This window comes from Ursus arctos, chromosome X (genome assembly GCF_023065955.2).
Source record: "Ursus arctos isolate Adak ecotype North America chromosome X, UrsArc2.0, whole genome shotgun sequence".
In the NCBI taxonomy this organism is placed as follows: Eukaryota; Metazoa; Chordata; class Mammalia; order Carnivora; family Ursidae; genus Ursus; species Ursus arctos.
The window spans coordinates 92,019,511-92,042,678 of NC_079873.1; the positions used below are offsets into that span (position 1 = coordinate 92,019,511).

Below are 23,168 nucleotides of genomic sequence, written 5' to 3' on the forward strand. Positions count from 1 at the left end.
ATAAATAAAATCTTACAAACAAACAAAAAAGGTAGACAATTTGTCTCCCAACAAAGGAGAAAGGGCCTTAGTGACCTTAGTGAGTGAAACAAGAGAAAAAGTCTGAACATGTTGAAAACTGAAATGCAAACCCTTGTAGTTGAAAAGGAATTTCCATGGGGACTCAAGGGCTGTCTATCAAAATTCAGTGACACATTCACAGCACATGACAGCTAGCTCCCTGACCAAAAAATGTAATGAATTAAGGAGAGACGTCTTCCCTAAAGCATATGGGACAAACTTCGGCCACATATGAATGTATCTTGGTAAAATCGGGCACTTTCTTGGTCATATTTAGTTAACACTTTCAGACCTGGGGGCACCACAGTTCGTAAGAGTACTATTTTATTTAACACAATTAAATGTCCTTTCGGATGCCTCTATTCCTATGGAGTATTTTGTTAAAGATTTTATTTATTTACTTGAGAGAGAAAGAGCCTGAGTGGGGGTGGGGGCAGGTGCAGAGGGAGAGGGAGAAGCTGACTCCCTGCCGAACAGGGAACCTGAAACAGGCCTCGATGCCAGGACCCTGAGATCGTGACCTGAGCTGAAGGCAGTCACTTAATCAACTGAGCCACCCAGGTGCCCCATCCTGTGGAATATTTCAATCTTCAGTCTTTTCAGACTTTTGTATAGTCTTTCCAGTTTTCTACAATCAAACCGCTTATTCAAACTTTCCTTTCCTCCTGCCAAACAATTCATTCAACGATAAGCATTTTGATTCATAGTAAGGATAAAAAATCAAAACTATTATGATAACTACAATTCATGGAATATTTACCATGTGCAACTGTGAGCATGTGAAATACATTATCTTATTTAACATGCGCAATGAGCCTAGGAATTAGTTATGGCCGTCGCCATTCTACAGATGAGCAAGCTCAAGGAGGGGAAACAACTGGTCCAAGGTGGTCATAGCTCATAAGCGACAGATCCGGGACATCAATCTCAGCTTCACTGATCGCAAAGTTCACGCTCTTAACCCTTACATTATGCTACTTGGTAACACATTGGTACTGGGCTATTTTTCTTTCGTTAAATATTCACTTAATACTAAGTGCTGGGCACCGTGCTACATGGGAAATAAAATGGCGACCACGAGAGAGACAGTTGCTCCCACATGGTGCTTACACACTAGCAGAGAAGGCAATGAAAGAGGCAGTCAGAGGTAGTGACTTGTGATGGTGAACAGGTTGTAGGTAATCAAAGAGAAAACGTCTCGGAAATGGAAACTCAACACCACAACTCAGCCATTGCTGGAATAAACCAACCTCCGTTTTGTACATGCATCAGCTTCTGTAGGGACTGACTGACTCAATGAATTAAACCGGTCACACACGCACAAATGGAGTTTCCTAAGCGATAATTTTCACTGGATAATAAACATCTGCCTGCCCCTCCAGATGACACTGAACCCTGGTCCTCTTGCTAGACAGTTCCTCCAACATACACTTAATGAAATGGAGGCTTTGGTCACACTTTCCGCTAGATGAAAACCCCGATAATGTAATCTACGTAACACTCATGAAATATACATGCAAACCTGAACACATTTATTCTCTCAATTATCAAACCAAATTTCAGAAACATTTACCAAAAGCATGGGCAACTTCAAAAAGACAAGGGCAACATGGAGAATTATGGTGGTCTTTGAGAATACATAAAGAATCCACTCTTATGAATAAAAAAATCCCTCTCCATTTTCATTTAGACGCCTCAAATGCCCGTTTTCCTTCACATATATGCAGTTACCTGGCTCCGTTGCCCATGGACCTGAAGAGGCCGAATCTATGTTGGAATCGTTACAATTACAATCGTTACAAAATTACAGTAATGGCTACGGTTCTTGAACATGTAATGTGTGTCAGGCATTATCCATTGTGCTTCTGAAGCATATCTTATTGAACTCTCACACTGAAGAATGAACGTTGCCGTTTTGCAGATGAGAATGCTGACCCCTGGAAATGAGATCCCTACCCAAGAATCTACACCTGAGCCCAAAAAAGCTAGAATACGGAACCCAGAGTGTTAACCACTCAAAACACTGGCAAGCACTGAGCACGGAGCTCGCACTTAGTAACTTGCTGACCATCATAAACATCCTAACAGTCACATTTTGTACACAAAGACCCCTAGACACATAATTAAAACCCAGCTTTAAGACTCGGGGAAATATCGATTTCTCTTTCCTGTTGGTTTTTGCCCCCTCCCTCTGTAATCCTCATCACACGCTTCCTGGACCTGGCTCTGGGATCCATGCTCTTTTCCTAAGATGCTCTTCCTCTAGGATTTTCCACTTTCCGGGGCGATCACTGTGATCCAACCCCACCACCATTTATTTAAGTAAGGCTACAGATCCCTAATGAAACACAAAGCTGCTCTCTAGAAGGAATTTAAAAAATCAGGGGGGAAGTATGGCGAAATACTGGCACCAACGTTTCCCTCCCACTAGGTCTATCCGTACACAATGAGGTTCTTCACTCTGACGTTGCCCTGGACGGCTTACGAGGAAATCAGGTACAACTGCTGGCATTTCTGAGAGCCTACATCTGAGGGGAGGGTGGAGTGACGTACATAGCTTTTATCAGATGTAAAAAGGAGTCCCTGACAAAGACGAAAGGAACTTTTCAAATGAATGAATCTTCTCTAGAAATCTAAAGAATTCTTGTCATGTATATAGCATCCCCTTACTATCTTCTCTTCTTCAATCTCAACCACCACTCAGGCCAACTCCAAAGGCGCTCTCTCTCACCTATTGCCTTCAGAAAGCCCTCTCTCCTGACTCTCATCCTGTCGACGTCCCTGAATTGGCTGGTAATTCCCAGGGACAAGCTCTGTCTGCGGTAATCAAAGGAATGAAGGCAAGTGACTGAATTCACAATTCTCCTGCCCCACGTCGCACGCCAGCTGCTGTCTGGGCAGACCTATTACAGGAAAAGCTGCGTTATCTGGCACAACCCCAACAGGAAAGAAGGGGAAACCACCACTTCCAAAATGCCCTGATACAAATCTCCGATCCAGTAACTGCAGCTGATGCCATTGAAATGCAACTGCGTGGACACAACACTATGAAAGAGACCCGATCAAAACGCAAAGCTGAAAGTGGTCTCTGATGACTTGCGCTGAGCGGCATAAACCTGGCGGGTGGGATGAAATCTAACCCGCAAAATGGATGCAGATCGACACAAAACAAAAACGATGGAGCACGTAGAAACGAGAGGTAGTTTCAAAACCTTGATAAGTACTTCTTTACAGTGATTAAGAGGACTACGACATAATGTAGAAACGTGTAATACCATGTTAAGGGACAAACAATTGCTATGATCACGCCTAGAAAACTCTGTATGTTATCTGCAAAACCAAAGGGTTTAAGAGTGAATTTGTTCTTAATTTTAAGCTGTTGGGACTCAACGATTTTTTTCCCCTTTTTCGAATGTAGCATTAGTGTCGTGTGTTTTTTATTTGAAGGAGGAAAGAGACCACAGTCCCCAACTAAAAAGGAGTACTAAAAGAGCTTGGTAATGTCATCAAGCCCAGAGAAACAGATTCTAGAAAAGCTGAAGTTGCTTCTAGATCAATTTATCGAGAGACGAAGTCTATTTTCTTCCAACCAAAACTGCTGCCCTTGAAATACTGAAAGGACAGAAGGAAAAAAGAGAAGAAAAAAAAAAAAAGGTTGCAAAGTCGTTGGGATGTTTCACTCAATTAACAAAGTTAGGGGACTGGAAGTGCAGGCTGAGCTAGATGAAATGCCGGAAATGTACGTGTAATTGTCAGCTCACCCCTACCCCACCCCAGAACCCAGCTGGGCTGTCTCCTGCTCTCCAGGCACTCCTTCCGGGGCACTGTTGCTTTTCCCTTTGATCCCTGCCTAGTGAAACTTGCTTAGGCTCCAACATGAACTTGCCACTTTCCACAGGACAATCCTTTTATAAGTTCCAGATGCAATGAATGGGATTTTTTTTTTTTAATGTGGTGACAACCGCATGCCCACCCTCTTTCTCCGAATTCATTAAGGTTCCAGCTCAGTGCTGGGCACAGTGGAAATAGCAGTTCAATACCCACATCCTCTTAATTTCCCACTAGGTTCTATATACATAATTCAGGTCCAGGACCGGGAGGTTCATGGCTGACTGGGCTTATTTCTCGTCAAGGCTCCTCACGGGCATGAGAAAAGCACCGGAGACTGCAATTTCCTTATGGTTTTTCGCACAGGAAAGATCACAACTATTGCACTTTGCTACTGGAACAAACTCCAGCGAGAGTACCAACTCATAAATTCAGAGCGACAGTTCAAGAAATATCCATGTGTGATCAAGACCTTGACGGATACCACTCTGACATTACTGAAGCAATTATTCCTAAATCTTAGGCATTTGAAATGCATTTGATATCTGTGACCCTCAACGACCTCACCTGTAAAAACGGATGTTCTTACCTGACCCAAAAGAAGGACGTGGAACCCGATTATTGGAGGTCCCTTACCAGCCCCGAAGCATAAGATGCAGCGTGGCTAGGTGGGAAAACAGTTCTTGCTCACCTGGATGACTGGGTTTTCCCTCTATTGCTTGTCCAGCCATCTACCCCCTTCAGGTCTGCTTCCAAACTGCTCTGAAGTCGTTTTGCGAAAGTCGACCTGATTCTGTCTCTGCCCTGTCTAAAAGTCCCGATGGCTAGCGCCAGGCAGCTACATTTGGAGAGAAGAAAATCCAAAGTCCACAGCTGGGCAACCCCATGTCCCAGGTATGAATGTTAATGGTCTCCATTCTCGGGTCTGAAAAATGCAAGATTGTTGTTTCAGAACACAGCTGAATGACTATTTTGAGAGAATGTTCCACCAGAAAGCAAAAAACAAAACAAAACAAAAAACAAACAAAAAAAACCCCTGAATTTAGCCCATTTCATGAAAGTTCAATTCCTTATGGATTTTCTCAGTCATTTTAGGTGGAAACACAATTCAAGATTTTCCCCATCTCTATGTTCTCCACTTTGTTCTAGCATTGAGCTTATTTCAAGGAACTTACGTATCTTCACAACAGGGGAGCTGCAAGGGTCTCAGGGGTACCTAGTCCATAGCCATCCTCTGATCGAGTTCTCGAATGTCATTCCCCTTCTATGCTGGCATCTCCTAACTTAGACATTTTCCCTTCTGGCCTCAGGGCTTGTACCTCACGCTTCTTTCCAACCTGGTGTCCCCTCACAATGATTGACAGGCCCCTCCAGGTCTGCAGGCTCTCAGCGGTTCACAGGAAAACTTCGGGCTTCTTCCCACCCCAGGTCCTATTTTAAAAACATTTACTATGCATTTTATTTATTTATTTTTATTTTTTTTTAGAAATCATAACTTTATTTTTTTTTATTATATTATGTTAGTCACCAGACAGTACATCCCCGGTTTCCGATGTAAGGCTCGATGATTCATTAGTTGTGTATAACACCCAGTGCACCATGCAATACGTGCCCTCCTTACTACCGATCACCGGCCTATCCCATTCCCCTCCCCAAGCCCTCAGTTTGTTTCCCAGAGTCCATAGTTTCTCTGTGCATTTTAAACCATTTCTTCAGTGTCTGTCTCCCCAGGAAGAGAATAGGGATAAGGGAAGAAGCCACGCCTTTTGCATTCACTGACACATTCTTTTGGTGGGGGCACCTGGGTGGCTCAGTTGGTTAAGGTCTGCCTTCAGCTCTGATCAGGATCCCAGGGTCCTGGGATCAAGCCACACACCAGGCTCCCTGCTCAGCAGGGAATCTGCTTCTCCTTCTCCCCCCACCTGCTCACGTGCTCTCTCTCTCGCTATCTTTCTCTCTTAAATAAATAAATAAAATCTTAGAAAAAAATAAGCATGATAAAAATAAAAACAGTTGCTGAATGAATAGAAGTGGCTTCACAACCTAGTTTACTCTAATCCTTCTGGCTTCTTCTACACACCTATTCACACGCAAACACAGAGCAAACACGGGGCTTATGGAACTATGTACTAGGGAACACTAGCTTAATACAAGTTTAACAGGACAGACTCTAAGCAGAAATAACGTTTAAGTCCTGGGACTAGGATACAAGGTGCTAACCCCCATCTCTCCCATCTCCCTTCCAAACAAACGCACATGAAGGTTAATTCATAAGTAATCACGAATACTTCACAGCAGTCTTTTTAAAATGACTTTAGGGGCGCCTGGGTGGCTCAGTCGTTAAGCATCTGCCTTCGGCTCAGGGCGTGATCCCGGCGTTCTGGGATCGAGCCCCACATCAGGCTCCTCTGCTGGGAGCCTGCTTCTTCCTCTCCCACTCCCCCTGCTTGTGTTCCCTCTCTCACTGGCTGTCTCTGACAAATAAATAAAATAAAAATCTTTAAAAATAAAATAAAATAAAATAAAATGACTTTAAAGTCAGGGGTTGCCTGGCTGGCTCATTCAGAAGGGCATGCGACTCTTGACCTTGGGGTTGTAAGTTCAAGCCCCATGTTGGGTGCAGACATCATTTAAAAATAAAATCTTAAAAAAAATTTTTTATTTAAAAATAAAATCTTTTTTAAAAATGTCTTTGAAGTCCTAGGAGACTTCAGAAGTATCTCAAGGGAAGGTATGAGAAATGAAGGAGCAAAGTCTAAGGTCCTGGTAGGCAGAATAATGCCCCCCTAAGATGTCTGCGTTTAAATTCTCAGAACCTGTAATTATGTTTCCTTACATGGCAAAAAGGACTTTGCAGCTATCCAGAGAGCCCAACTGGACCTCATGAGTCCTTGAATAGGTAGAACCTTCCAGAGCTGTGGTCAGAGACAGACAGGAAGGGGCAACATTTGTGGCTTTGGAGAGCACACAACAGTGGGCAGTCTCTGAAGTCTGGAGAAGACCAGGAAAGAGATTCTCCCATAGAGCCTCCAGAAAGGAGCACCTTGATTTTGGTTCATCGTCTTCCAGAGCTGAAGGATGACAAATTTGTGTTGTTTTAAGCCACAAGGTGTGTGAATGTTTGCTATGGCAGACATAGAAAACTACTCCAGTCCCTCCATTATCCTCTCTGGTGCTTCAAACAGAACAGCTCTGCACTGATCCATTGTCCCCCTCCTGGGGCTCTGCAGGAAAGTTCATCTGGGGTCAGTGTTCCAAGAGGATGAACCTCATTCCCTCAAACGTGTCTCGGTAACTTTCCTGTTGTTGTTACCTCTATCCCAGACTCCCTTTCCGCCAGACCCTTCATCTTCACCCAGCACTATTCTACTGACCCTCTAAGGATGTCACCCAGCTCTGGGTCTCTGATGTCCCATCCCTACCCTATCCCTGGCAAAATCAATTGCTCCTTCTTCTCAGTTTCCATTATGTTCCATACATGCCTTGCTTATTGAAATTACAAACTGACAAATCCTCCCGGATAAGGACCATCTCTCACCGAAGGCTTTTTTAACTAAGCATCCACTGAAGTGTTGGGCACATAGTAGTCACTCTTGACTGCCTTGTCTAAGCGAGCCTCAGCTTACTGTATTTTCCTTTTTTGAATGATTTTATGTATTATTTGACACAGAGAGAGAGAGAGCACAAGCAGGGGGAGCGGCAGGCAGAGGAAGAAGGAGGAGCAGGTCCCCCACTGAACAAGGAGCCCCATGCAGGGCTCGATCCCCAGGACCCCGGGATCATGACCTGAGCCTAAGGCAGATGCTTAACCAACTGAGCCACCCAGGCGCCCCAGCTTCCTGTATTTTCAATCATGGTCCCAGTGCATTTCTTTCACAACACCTACAAGTGATAATTCTCTATATATACTATCTTCCCAACTAAACTGAGTTTGATGAAAATATGTCAGCTCTGTCTACCATGGTACCTGTGACATATGCCCCAATGCGCATGAGTAAGTATGCAGGAAACAAAGTCATTGTTGAATGGGTGTTTAACATAGTTCACATCCAAGAGGAAGAGACCCACTGGCAAGATTAACCCTACAATAGCTGTCGGGAACTACAGAAGGATGCCTGCAGCAAAGGAGCCCAAAGACTGTGTCTGGCCACCCTCTCGCAGACTCGCGGGACCCAATCTCAGCGCTGTTAACAGCAAGAGCCAGGCCTGCTCTCCCTGAAGCAGAGCCTCACTCCCAAGGGAGCGAATAACAGAGTCCTGGCACATAGCTCTGAAAGGTTGCCCACTTCCAATACAGCTTGTCACTGTGTATTACAGACAGTCACTGGCGAATAATTAGTAGCCCTTCTGTGCATCAAAAGTGACCAAATTTATAGCATCTCTATTGAGATCGATGACTCTGTTTTCCCAAACTCATCAGAGAAGATATTTTATCCATTTCAGTGCTAAAATCAATATGCTGAGAGCAAATACCTATATTGCATGTTGGGTGCCTTTCAGTAAGTACATTGGGTCTGGTAACGACTGGGCTGCTCCCGATGAAGCATTCATACCTACTCATTAGGAAATGCTAGTCACAGATGTGCTCCCTATGAAGCCGCTTCATAATGCAAACACACCTAAGGGGAGGAAGTGTTTCAGGTAGATAACTATTCTGAGTTTGTATTTCCTCCACCAAGGCCAGTCTTCCTGGCAAGATAAATAGCAACGAATATAGTGGAATTTAAGGGACATCATGAAGGTGGGTCCTCAAAAATCCTCCCCCCCCCCACCTGCAAGGCCCCTATTTAGCAATCCTTGCCCCTAGCGGCCACCCATGCATCCCCCACTCTAATCAAAATCTAAAAATGCGGAAAGGAAAGCTCTAATCCCTAACGAACCACGAAGAAGGTGGTATGAGTCTTGATTTGGGACAATCTTTATGTGGAAGAAGGAAAAGGAAATCTAAGAGTCCGAAATGTGGAGTGCTTTTGTAGGTTGCCGGGGTGGGGATCCAAAAGTTCAAGCAGGCGCACGACGTCAAAGGAAGAGAAGCAAGCGCACCGGCGGCGGAGTGAGGGCACCTGCACTGCGCAGTCGCAAGGCCGCGCTGGAGGCCGCCAGGCTTGCTCATTTCCTCTCACGCACGCGCGTGCCGGGCAGTCAGGGTCTTCTCCCGGCAAAGGCAAAGCTCTTCCTGAAATGAATGTCTCGCCCACGACAGTGCCTAGGTCAAGGCAGAGAGACTATAAAGCTGATCATATTTCCTTTACTTTTCCCTGGCAGCCCGTCTCTGGGCTCTCCATTCTAGGCACTGCTACTTTTTTTTCTCCCCCCTCCAAACTTGAACTCTTAAAGGATTTAAAGGTTCTAAAATCGGGGTACCTGGGTGGCTCAGTCCGGTAAGCATCAACCTTCCGCTGGGGTCATGACCCCAGAGTCCCCCATCAGGCTCCCCGCTCAGCGGGGAGTCTGCTTCTCTCTCTCCCTCTGCGGCTCCCCCGCTTTGTGCTCTCTTTCTGTCCAATAAATAAATAAAATCTTTAAAAAAAATAAAGATTCTAAAATCAGTCATTTACTTGGCTCTCTGATTGTGGAATAAAGTAACTTGATGCCTATCAAAATGATGGGAGGCGTTGGGGAAGAGTTAGGAGTGGAATTTAGGATCACACAAAGGATTTAGATAAATAGAAAGCTTGCCCCAAATTCCTGAAATTAGGCTGTCATGACCTTAATCTTGTGCCCCAGCACCACTAATGGCAGGACAGTTTTCTAATGGGATCTAACAATGCCTAAGGTATAGGCTTGTCAAAATGTCTGACTAGAATCCAAGCTAGCCTTCCCAATCAATTCTCAGTTTACAAGAAATAAACGGTATAGAGAAACGAGCAAATCGGCACCTCAAAGGAGCCTACAAATCTACAGACCCAGTCTCTGCAGCAAGTTCTTCTAATGGAAAACAGAAACTGTTCTAAGTGAAAAGACACTTATTATGACAATCAGATGCACCATATGGTCCTGTACTGAATCCTGGATTGGATAAAGAGGGAGGAAAACATTTTTGGGAGACCACTGAAGAAATCTGCATATGCATTGGGTATTAAGTAACATTAAACAATGTTTCTAGGTGTGCTGTTAATTTGCTTCTGAAGGAAAAGCATTCTTATTTTTTAGAGATACCTACCAAAATATTCATGGTTAGAATGTCACTGTATCTGCAGTATACTTCATCATTTAACAAAATCCTGAAATTATACCATACCAATTATTGGTTATTCTGTCTGTGCTTAAGGACGATGAAACTGGTTTAAAAAAATTCACCAGATATTTCTACCAGAGTTAAGGAATAATGACTTCAGCTTTGCTATGCAAACAGCCCTTGATATACTCCTAAAATACATGGAATGAAGTAAGGGTAGGATAACGGTTTCCAGTTCATTTGCAAGAGACATTCTGCCATTTGCATTTCACTGCACAAATATCTACCTAATGAAAAATAGGACATTCTATTTATCTAATAGCAATGTAACTAGACCAGCAGTGTGCTGAGCTATACTGACAATCAATAGAATTGAAAGGGCATAATATTAAAACTCAAAGGCCATCAACAACTATTTAAAGGAGGTTTCCTCTGAAAACAAAAAGGAAAGAGGAGATTGATGGTCAACATTACCAACGTACAAAGGTTCAATCAGAAATTAAGTTTATAAGACTCACTAGAGGCTGAATGGCATCAACATTAAGGTCACAAGCTCTGGAGCCTACCAGCCTATGTTTGAATCCCAGTTCTACCGCCTGTCAGCTGAAAAATAATAAGCGTACTGGCCCCATAGGGTCCTTGTGTGGATTAAATGAGATGACGATTATAAAGTACAGCACCTGGTACACAGTCAGCACTCAATTAAAGAAGCCTTTTTCTCTTTACGGCAATGGCTTTTAATCACTGGTTCACTGAGGGGCTTTGGGGAGCCCACATCCCCCACAGAATTGAGTGCTACATTTTGTGAACTCTTATTTTCTCAAAAGACAGTCCTTCGTTTGTAGCAGATTCTAAGTGGCCCACAAACACCCCCAAAGTTTAAGGCTCGCTGCATGAGAGGCATTTGCTTAATTCCAGATACGTGGTGTGACTGCACTGACTCTGGCAAGTGCCACAAATTATGTGTGTCCTGTCAAAATGTTATACTCACCTCTTCTAACAACACTTAGTTTTGCTGGGCATCTGTACCCAAGAGAAAACAAAAAGATTGGACACAAAGGGCAGCGACATCTTTTTTCCTGTCTAATCCTCATCAGCTTTGGAGAAGGTGGCCCTGATTCATGCCTTGTTATAACATTTGTAAAGGTCAGCTTATGTAATAGAGGTACCATGGCCTCGCTACATCATTAGAGAGCCCACCTTCCACCAGGAAAATGGCATACTACTTCGATGCAATTGACGCATTACCCAGAAGGCTTTGACTTGCTGGAAATCTGATGAAAATTTTAAAGTCCCTTGGCAATAATTTTCAAGCACCACAATTTTAATCTGGCCATGCTTCTGCAGCAGTGGTGCTAAAAATTTGCTACAGGCAAATCCCTGCAGAGTCTGAAAATTTGTCAGAAGGAAGACATGTCTATAATCAACGATTAATCCTATTGACCACGATTAACACTTCCGTACTCCAGCCTATCAGCTCCAAATGCTATGTCACGATGCCACATGTCACCACACATCCCTCACAGGATTACAGTCTCTTTCAAATCTCCTTTCGGGGGAGCTAGAAGATTCTGACACATAGGTCATATCCATTTTAGAGATGTCACATTTCTCACTTCAGCTAGAGCTTTTTCATCTTTGATGTGATTCCACTTTATATTTGCAATGGCCTGGTTTCAATACAATTCCCATGGGGGCGCAAGCATAGGAACTTGGTGGTCAGATGGTTTGTCCTTATGGGACATGAACAAAACTTCAAAAACAACCCATCTCTGGACATGCTCAGGGTATGACCTTGGACAAGTCACCTGTACATTTGACAAAACTTGTTGTATATGTACCGAGCTCCGATCACTGTGCTAACCTCAGGGGATACATACTAAAGATACTCTTCCTGCCCTCAAAGAGCCTACAGTGTAGAGAGGAGACAAGTAAATAGGGAATTTCAACACAGTATAATAGAAGATAATTACAACAGAAGGAATTACAGAATACCGTGGAAACAGTCAGGGAAGGCATCTTAAAAGAGCAGGCATCTAGGGCGCCTGGATGGCTCAGTCAACTCTTGATTTGGCTCAGGTCATGATCTCAGGGTCCTGAGGTTGAGACCCACGTCAGGTTCTGCACTGAGCAGGGAACCTGCTTGAGATTCTCTCTCTCTCTGTCTGCCCCTCCCCTCCGCTCACAATTGCTCTCTCTCTAACAATTAAAAAAAAAAAAGGCCAGCAGCTTAACTAGAAGTTACCTACGCATATGTGTGTATGCTGGAGTATTCCAAAGGGAATAGCACGTACAAAAGGCTCAGAAGTAAGAGATGTCATGATAACGTTCACGGAACAGCAGGAGTTCCATGGCTGGTTTGTAGAGATCAAGAGAGAAATTGCAAGACCTGGGCTAAAAATAAAAGTCCGATCATGGAGGGCCTGCGAAGACATATTAAGATGTTTAGACCACCAGAAGGCACAAAGAGACATCAAAGAGCTGTGAGCCTTTGCAATATGATAGGAATTGTATTTTAGGAAGATACCATCAGGTGCACTGTAGGATACGGATTGAAGAAAGGCAAAACTGATGATAGGAGACCACAGTCTGAAGGCTACTGTAGTTACCTAAGTGAGAGATGATGGTGGTCAAACCAGACTCTGTGAAATGAAAATGGAGGCTCTGGTACACCACCCGGGTGCACCTTCAGAACCAAAGCACTCACTCCCCTAGTTGCCAGCAATATTGGCTGCTGCAGGCTCACAGCTGAATCCCTCTCCAGAAATTGCCCTCAGCCACAGGGAGCCTACCTGTCCGATGTGATGGTTCCTTCCAATGGGCAGCCCACAAGCACCAACTGGACAACGCAGGTGTTCAAAGGCCTTTCCCCCTCAGCCTCAATTGGAGACAGCTCCGAAGGAACACCTCAGTTTGTGAGATCCCTACAGAACAGGCGAAGGCCTTTCTTTTGACAGCATCGTTGTTCAGTTGCTCCATCTCCGCGACCCTGCTTCACTCATGTCCTTACACGTTTGTTCCTGACGGTGCTCCCCAGTACATTTCCTGTCTGTTTCCAAAGGGCCGGATCTACGGCAGAACCTCAGCAGTTCTCACCTGTAAAAGGAGAGGGTGAATTAGTTCCTTACTAAGCACACTTCCTGTCTGTTCTACCTGTTCACAGTCTTTGGAATTTTTTGACAGTTCTTACAGATGTTTCAAAACACCAGGAAATGGATACAACAGACGCTTAATTTTTGCAACCGCAGCAGGACACACCACAATAATTAGAAATGTTTCACAAACAGACCACCCACAAATCTTGCACCCAGTCGGGGTTTCTATTGTCTGCTCTTATAAATATAAAATTCTTTATGGCTTCCATTGCCAAAGCTTGCTTCTTATAAAAAATACTGCTGCTCCCCGTAGACCAGCATGCAACAGTGCTATTATCTTTTGCTGATAGCAGAACTAAAAGCAGTAAGTCTAGCACTTTTCTAAATGCACAGCAAAGCTGAATATATGATTAATATATCGAGTTGGATACTGCTGCAATGACTCTCCCCACCCCCCCTTCAAAGAAAGTTCCTCAGCAAAATCGAATTCTGTTGTGAACTACTCTGGCTATACCTCACTGCTCTCAACGGTGAGCCATTCGTAAACTCTCTATCATGTGCTTCTGACCGTCTCGGCACCGTGGTTTCCTAAGGACTTTCCATGATTTACGAAGGCCATTTGCCTGCGAAGAACTTTTTTAAAATCATGAATTTACAAGGTACGATTCCAATCTTAGAATCTGAGAGCTGCAAGAAATTTCTAACGACAAGACCGGGAGTTTTTAACCTAGGGTCTCTGGAACCACGGATGGGCTTCCAGGAGTCTGTGGAACTCTAAAGTCGTATACCGAATTGGCGGGGCGGTGCGATAGTTGTTATTAGAGTACATAAGCGGATACGCAGGAGGCTCTCAGGTCCTGCAAAATTAAGACCCACTGTCGATACCAATGGTCTTGCTTCCTGCTTAATGAAATTAAGGTTTAGAGCAATTACATGACTTAGCCAGGGTCGACTAGTTTATTAGAGCCCAGGGTTGCTTCGTTTCAGTCCGGTGAGCTTTCTGCTACACTGGGGAAGGCATTCCAAACCAAGGCACCATTCAGAGTACACGATAACTTCCTCCCTATCACACCAACACGTTCCTACCGCCAAGAGAACGCTTCCTCAAAGGAAACCAAAGCCTTCTGTTAGGTTCAGTAACTTTTATAATACCTTCTATTTATCTAGCATTTTATGGTTTTCAAAGCACGTTCCTACCTATGATTTCACTGGAGTTGAGCCTTAAAACCCTTTCAAGATAGGGAAGTAGGAGTTAAAAAGCATAGGCTCTGGAATAAGGCTGCCTGCCTTGGAAACGTACCTCTCCTATTCCTAGCCGGGTCACCCTGAGCAAGCCACCTGCCTCTTTGTGCCCCGGGTGCCTCATCTGTGAAATGCAAACACTTAATAAATATTAGCAAGGGCCATTAGCCCTATTTTAGAATTACCAATGAGGGGTCTGAGAAGAAACTCATGTAACTTTCTTAAAAGTGCCCTATAATTAGCGGATCTGGAATTCAAACAGAAGGTGCGTTAACTCCAAGTCAAAAACCTTTTCGATGTACGACATATAGAACTCTGAGTATAAATATAACCACCAGGAAGCAATCAAGCCCCCAATGATTAAAACAGCTACTCATTTATATCCAGTGATCACCCAGATTCCGTCACTGGGTACCCAACTATGAAATTCCAAATCTGTTCTGAGAATCATCTCTCATTTCCTGTTTTTAAATGCATAGAAAATATAATCAAATAATTGAATATGTTCCGTCTAAGCTGCTGTTTAAGCCACATGAGACATGTCCTTTGAGAATTTTTGAATTCAGAAGACACATTGCACAGGGTCAATCCTTAGGGGAATTTTTCTTTTCTTTTTTTTTTTAAGATTTTTTATTTATTTATTTGACAGAGAGAGAGGCAGGCAGCAAGAGAGGGAACACAAGCAGGGGGAGTGGGAGAGGAAGAAGCAGGCTCCCGGCGGAGGAGCCTGATGTGGGGCTCGATCCCAGAACGCCGGGATCACGCCCTGAGCCGAAGGCAGACGCTTTAACGACTGAGCCAGCCGGACGCCCCTAGGGGAGTTTTTCTTTAATGAAACGAAATGCCCTGTTAAATAACCCAGCAAATACAAAGGCATCAGGACCTCAGAAATGCTTTTCCTAAGCTCAGAATGGTCCAGGTGTTATCCCACAATGATCATCAAGGCCTGTGTTCACGGTGTGCTTGGATGAGCAAGGCCCCAGATAACCGCCAGCCAAGAGCCGGAGAGCTTTCCTCCGGGCTTACATGGACAAGACCTCACTCACCGCTCATCAAATTGTGCAGTGGCCACTTCAGCTGCACTAACCAGGAGCTCCCCAAAGCACCTGGGGTGAAGAAGACTTTAAATGGGTTTTTCAATTACCATAAAACCCATTTTAGGGGCACGTGGTGGCTCAGTCGGTTAAGTGTCCGACGCTTGATTTTGGCTCAGGTCATGATCGCAGGGTCCTGGGATTGAGCAGGGAGCCTACTTGAGACTCTCTATCCCTTCTCCTTCTGCCCCTCCCCTGCTCACTTGCTCTCTCTCAAATAAATAAATCTTTAAAACACACACGCGCGCGCGCACACATACCCACATTTGTATGTTGCTAAGAGGACTGGATTGTGTGAAAAGCATCCCCTTTTAACAAGCACATCCCTGGGGACAGTGGGCACGGTCTTTGGTGACAGATTGGCAGGCAAGTGAGAACACACAAAACCAGGAGGAGCCCCGCAACCCTTTTCTTGAAACAAACTCACCCATTCTCTTGCCTTGCAACTCTCCATTTGTCATTTTTTTTACAGGCCACCTACTCTTGGTTTCAGTCAGCTGAGGCCCCATATAAAGTGACAAGAAAGGTAGCATTATGAATGGGAGAAGACTTATTTAAAAAAACAAAAAACAAAAAAACCCTTAATCTCGCCCTACCCCCCAAAAACCATCCTTTTCTCCAGTGTCATGGAAACGTGTGATATCTATGAATTGTTTCACTAGTCGCTTTGCACTTTCCTGTAACAGAGCGTTCCTAGTGATGCCTGTGAGCAGACAAGAGTCTTGTCCCGACTCTCCTCTTTAAGCTCAAATGAACATAGCCCAATGCGTTTCTCATAAAGCCAACGTAGAGGCTATGCTTGCAGTCTGGATACCAGAACAGCAGGACGCTGAGGGGGGGCCAGAACCCAGACACAACCATGAGCTAGGTTTTCTAGACCTCCTACCTACAGAGTCACCTGCAACCCACAGTCCAAGACCAGCCCTAGGTCAAGGCCAAAGGGCATGGTAGTATGACGGAAAGAACACCGAGGAGTGTTGAATGGGGACAGATGGCAGCTTTGCTTGTGGTGAAAACAGAAGAAGGCATCACTTGGTCAGATCACTCTGTTGTGTACCTGAAACTCATGTCACACTGTGTGTCAACTCTACTCGAAAGCAATTTAAAAAAAGAACACCAAGCACATTGGGCTTCTGAAGACCTGAGTCCTAGTGCCCATTCTGTTGCAATTTAGCTGGGACCTTCAACCAATGACTTCTCCCCGGGCCTGTTTTCTCTTCTAGAAAATGAGAGGGATTAGAGAAATGATCATTTTTGCTACTTATCACATGCGAAGATAAAGAGCCCCAAACCATCACTTAGCATCTAATCTGTTGTATTCCTGATTCCACGATCAGCCTTGACCGCAACATGCCAGTAACCAGCCAGGTCTGTATCTTGTTCCTGTACACGACAGTCCCCGCGTGGAACTCCAATTCTCTGAGAAGCTAACCACCCCAACTACCCTCCCATCAGGTAGTAGCCGCCCTCGCCTCCCCGGACTATGTGGCACACGCCAGTCTAGGTACACACTATGTCGGTTGCTCTTTGGTTGGTTTCATTCATGATACTTGTGACTCTGCCCACCTGCCACCCTATAGTGAGGCCATGCAGCATTCAGACCTCTCTCAGATGCATGTTCTTATGTCATCAGAAAGTCAATTTGCAGAACTTCTACTGCGGTTTTTTTTTTTTTTTTGGAGGGGGGGGTCTCCTTTGAGAGACCATTGGGAGGAAATTAAAGCAAGAAACCAAGGAGCTGCTCATTTTCATGTATTGTCACAATATTGTTCAGTTTCCATCGCACTTCGGTTCGTCTTTCCTTGGCATACAGTCTAATTTCATCAACTGTACAAGCTTGCCCAGGGAGGGATTGGATTGGTATGAACTATAGGCTGACTGGACACATGCCGCTCCATCAGCATTTCAAACAGGTATCAAAGACGCGGAGGAAGAGGTATTTTTCTTTTACGTTTACTAGTGTCAACCGAAAAGCTTCAGAGACTACAGGAAGCTAATTTCTCCTGCAAAGTTAGAGACAAGGGACGAGAATGAATTTAATTGGAATTTGGAGGGTATGTTTTTTGTCTTTTATTTTTTGAAATAGCAAATTTCCCAGTACAGGAGCTGTAAATTTCTACAACAAACCACTATTGGGAGATTTCTTTTTTTTTTCCAAAAGATTTTATTTATTTATTCGACAGAGAGAGAGATAGCCAGCGAGAGAGGGAACACAAGCAGGGGGAGTGGGAGAGGAAGAAGCAGGCTTCCAGCAGAAGAGCCTGATGTGGGGCTCGATCCCATAATGCCGGGATCACGCCCGGAGCCGAAGGGAGACGCTTAACCGCTGTGCCACCCAGGCGCTCCTTGGGAGATTTCAACAATGCTTTCTTTTTCTGTTTTGGGCATACATCCATACATCCTTGCCTCCTAAACATAAAGGATCTTCAGAAACTTGCATGCAGACACAAATGGCCACTTCACTGACCTTAGATAAGAGGCTCCCGGGAATGCCAACCTTTTCATTATGTTGGAGATCGTGTTAAGGAGAAGAAACATGGAGCAAGCAAGGAAGACTTGCAGACCACCTCCCCCCACCTCGAAACTTTGTGTTGGCTCACAGGACCCTAGAGGTAGCCTTGGACACAGCCTAAGCCTCTCTTGGATTCTTAACATACTTGGCTGTAAACTCCACATTTAAAACATAACCTTGATCTTGCTGAGAATCCTTGGACGTTTTGGTGTCCTAGACCTCCAGATACCTCCCAGGCTCCGTAATCCCGATTTGTTCTGGCATCCCTAAACCCTAGGGGGCACCAGGGGCACCAGGCCCTCTGCACTCCTGGACCTCCCAAATACAGGGGGGCTACCTCGGACGCCTTCATTTTGGGCAACAGAGAGGAGTGTGCCTGAGTCCCCCAAGGCCGTCTGGCCACTTGTATATCATTTTATTCATCAAGTAGGAGTTAGAGATCAAAATGAGTGATTCAGCTAAGTAATAAACAGAATGTGTGGCCTCTACGCCCACCCCCTCCGTCACAGATCTGCACACGGCCAAACTGCAGATGTGCCCTCACGGAGACCCCGCTGGTCACCTGGTGGCCGGCAGCTCCCTGCAATTCAGTCCTCGCACCTGTTAACAATGGAGCCCATTCTAAGTGTTTAAACTTGCCACTCCCGACCCTTTCAAGTGACCCTGAAACGTCACAGGTGTCCTCACTGGAAGGTTCTGTGCCAGACTTTGCCAATGTGTCTCAAAGGACAAGAAGATAGAGCAGAGAGGACAAAGGGCCAGGAACAGGGCCTGGGGCCCCTGTGGCTTTCCTTCCTGGAAGGCCACTTGACCAAATACAGTCTAATGTCTAAGCACAAAGAAGCCCCTTTCTGGCCTTCAATAACTTGAAGGCTCTGCTGGCGCGATGGGCTGCAAATTCAGACAAACGGATGTGAAGGGGAAAGGGCAGGGACAGAACTCTGAAATACCTAAGCATGAGGATCGGCTCCTTCCCAAGGATAGATTACAAACGGGGGACATCAATAGCCCCAAGGCTACAGTACCAGGATTGGAAATAAGCAAACTTTAATATAAGGCCGAGCCACGCCGCCAACCTGTAACGTGGCCCCTGGCAAGTCAGTGATATTCTCGCTGTGCCCAGAGTTCCCTCGCTCCCATCTGCCACTGACGGCCACCTGCATGCTTGCTGCACAGCTCATTCCGAATGTCTTCTGTGAGAAGCTTTCACCTTGGTCGCTGGCAAGGCCAGAAATAACAGCAAAACCGAAGAGCTGTGGCCTGAAGCGCACCACGGGCCACAAACCCCCACATGGCCTCACGCAGCCCCGTGGCTCGGTGGATGGATGTTGAAGACACGACAGTCTCTCCAGCAGCTCTGCTTCATAGACGATTCCCTCCCACCTGTCTTGTTAGTCCTGGAAAAGAAGGTTTGGCAATGTTTCGCAGAACCTCTGATGAAGAAAAGGCCAGCGTTTAAGAACTCACAGAGAAGACGAAAGTAAGGAAAACTGAAGGTAAAAGTAACAGCCAATGTCGTTTCTTGCAAGACACCAAACAGACTCAAGGAGCAAAATAAAAGCCCAGGAAACCAAGTACTACCCTGTGTTAGTAAAAAGTCATACCCATGGGGTGTCTGGGTGGCTTAGTCGCTAGGCATCTGCCTTCGGCTCGGGTCATGATCCCAGGGTCCTGGGATCGAGCCCCACATCGGGCCCCCTGCTCGGCGGGAGGCCTGCTTCTCCCTCTCCCACTCCCCCTGCTTGTGTTCCCTCTCTTGCTGTCTCTTGCTCTGTCAAATAAATAAAATCTCTAAAAAAAAAAAAAAAGAAAAGAAAAGTGATACTCGTGGGGCATCTGGGTGGCTCAGTCAGTTGAGCGTCTGCTTCTTGGATTCGGCTCAGGTCATGATCTCAGGGTCATGGGATCAAGCCCCGCAGTGGGCTCCCCACTCAGTGGGAAGTCCGCTTGAGTTTCTCTCCCTCTCCTCCTGCCACTTCCCCCTCCACACTCTCTTGTGCTCTCTCTCAAATAAAGAAATAAAATCTAAAAAGAAAAGTGACACCAATGCTATCTATTCGGTGGGGGGGTTAAATAGTTTTTCATTTTCCCTCCACCCACAAACTCCAGGCCATGTATAGGAATGGCTCTAAAGCAAATTAAACTGTGATTTCTAATCTGCCTTGGTGCCCTCTCTAAATTTCTCCTGCACTCCCAAGAGACCCATGGACGACCACAAGCCCGCTCGTTTGTAAGCCTATACCCCACTCCTCTGAAGAGCATTCTTCAGATCAGGCAAATCACCTAAAGGACTTGTTCGAAATATAGTTCCCAAGTCCAAGCCCTAGAGATTCTGTTCTCCAATGTGTAACAAATATCCCAACGGATTCTTTGATCAGGCGAGCTGGGAAACTCTTCCCCCAGTAAGGTCTTCTAAATCCTTACTAGTCAAAAGGTGTGACATAGCAAGGGCACTGCCTAACAACGACTAGAAATGCAGATTCTCAAGTCTTGTCCAGCCCCAGAATGCGTCTTTTTCTTTTTTAAAGATTTTATTTTTAAGTCATCTCTACACCCAACGTGGGGCTTGAACTTACAACCCCGAGATCAAGAGTTTCATGCCCTACCGACTAAGCCAGCCAGGTGCACCCCCAGAATGTCTTCAAACAAAATCCTTAGGTGATCGTTGTATTCATTCAAGTTCGAGAAGCACTGTTTTAAATGGTTGAGTCGTCTGGGAACCCACTACTCCATCATCATACTTCTTCATGAATTAGTTTAAGCGATAACTGCTCCAATTCGCTTCTTCAGCCAACACCTGGGGGATCTACTAAGCATCCCAGCACTGTGCTGTGCACTGTAGAGAAGGCCCTAAACTACAGGAATCCATCTGCAATAGTGAAAAGCCAGGCACTAGGACCGTCTCCTGAGAAGGATCTTTTAAGGGTAAGGTAGAGCGAGGCCATGTCGAAATCATACCATTTCACTGACCACCTACTCTATCTGTGCATAAGGAGGGTTCGGACTATGTAATCCAATCTCGGACCAAATGCTACCCTGACAAGCCCAGCTCTCTCACTGCTCGCCTTGGCCAAGAGATCAGAGGAGGCTGGATATGAGCTCTGCTACGTACACAGGATCGACGAGGAGCCTCGCACCTGCCCAAACAAGCACCCTTGGAGAAAAGACCAACCCTGGGAAAATGACCATCACAGGAGCATTAGCAGAAACCAAAGAAGGGAGATGAAGCAGGGCACTGCTCCAGAGAAGGCCAGGGCCGTCTGCCCGGCAGAACAGAGCCCAGGTTGAAGGCAGGTGCCAGTGGGATCATGGCTTTGCTCCAACGAGCTCCTATAAACAACTCTGGCCTTGGCCCCTGGGCTACTTTGAGACCAGTGCAGCCCACACTTACAGAGGTAGTTCATTCCCTTCTTATGTTACAGCAGCGCAGACTCTCCCAAAATTCCAACCCGCTGACGTTTCAGACGGATGGTAGGGAGGATGAGGACCAATACGTAACAGGTCCTTCTGATGAAATATTTCCCACATGAAGAGAACAGGTAACAAGGATCTTAATCTGAACACGCCGCTGGATAATCACGGTCCTATATTGGACTTTTGCTCTGTGATTTCAAGTAACTTCAAGTAACCTAACAGGAAAAACAAGGACTGGATTTACCAGGGATTCAAATATTTGTAGCCATACTGATATCTTATAGCTGAGAAAACCAAGTGATCCTTTGAGGGTCCATGAATAAGTTATGAGAAGTCGGGGATTGGGGGGGGCGAGGTCATGAAATTTATACCAAGATACACAAAAACATGAAAAATTTCCAGAAGAAGAAAAAGCCTCCAACTTAGGTTAAAGCTTTTAGAAGCAACCATAAAAAAAAAACTTCACCCATCTCATTCCTTTTACATAAGATCAGAATTTCAGATAATGGTTTTATTACATAGATTTGCTTTATCATAGACAAAAGCGATTGTTTGAACAGAGAAAGATACTTTTTTTTCCATCTCATTTTGCAGTCTTGTCGACCCACATGGTTGAGGAAAAGAAAAATCAAAGGGCTACCGAACTGGTGCATAGTGTTTTACCTTCCACCGTCATTACATCCCTTGTTTCGGGAACTTTCCATCTTAAACACGATGTTTAAGAAATAAACAGTGTCAATAAAAATAAATAATTTTAAACGAAGGAATAAATACTGTGTCTCTGTGATGTTTGCCATCACGTTACAGGTTTGGGTTTGCAGTGTTAACGATCTGGAGGCTTCCTCCTGCAACACCCTCCCCAAACTTTTTTTTTTTTTTTTAAGTAATGTCTACACCCAACAACAGGTCAGAATTCATGACCCCGAGGTCAAGAGCTGCATGCTCTACCAACTGGGCCAGCCAAGTGCCCCCCCCTTTCTTTCAGGATATGAGGGCTACAAATCAGGTGTCCTGCCACCAGTTGGACGGTCTGGCTAAGTTATGGCCTCGTGATCCACGCAGGAAGAATTCTGTCAGGATCTGCTCCAGCTTGGAGAATGGCCAAGGCAGGAGAAATGGGACCGTGCGGCAACATGTGAGCCTCTACCTTGGCCCGGCTGCTCCTTGGGAAGCCAGTTGTTCTGTGCTGGAGCCTGAGGAGTATAAAAGGCTACCTGGTCTGTCTCTCAAAGCCTTCTTATCTCTGTTGCCATGTCTGCTTCTGCTATCCCTCCCATTCCACGGACACGGACTTCGGTATTGTGAGTCTTCCCTCCTTCCAGACCACAAATTCAGATTAATCCTGTGCCTCACTTACAACCACATCTTTTGCCTTCCGAATCCTGATTTTGAGCCCTGCCGTGTTGATTAACGACTCCCCACAATTCAGAGGGACAGTTCCCATCACAGACAACTTAGAGGAAACTCGGGGGACGTGTGCATACGCTAACCCACACAGACATTTAAACTTCTTTACAAATCTAAATCTACAAAGAAAACTGTGAAACACAATAATATAATTTCTAACTTCACCAGAAGAAAACGGGATATATAATCTAAACGAAGACTTTAACACGACCTAAAATGAGGCGACCCTGGTGAAGGACCCGCCATTGTGGCTCAAGTTCAATTTCAGTTGTTCGTTTCACTCCTAAGTAAACAATGACTCTAACTCGCCCTGAATACATTTTTTTTAGAGTTACAAA

General features: G+C 45.1%; 1 long non-coding RNA gene across 5 annotated transcripts in view; it reads right to left on the bottom strand.

Annotated features, from left to right (window-relative positions):
- The window catches only part of LOC113241256 (uncharacterized), a 342,792-nt gene that overhangs the window by 266,827 nt on the left and 52,797 nt on the right, over window positions 1-23,168 (bottom strand). For all 5 annotated transcript variants that reach the window (XR_006411968.3, XR_008959991.1, XR_008959990.1 and 2 more), the window contains one exon: window positions 12,859-13,162. This is a non-coding gene — a long non-coding RNA (uncharacterized LOC113241256). The remainder of the gene's footprint in view (window positions 1-12,858; window positions 13,163-23,168) is intronic.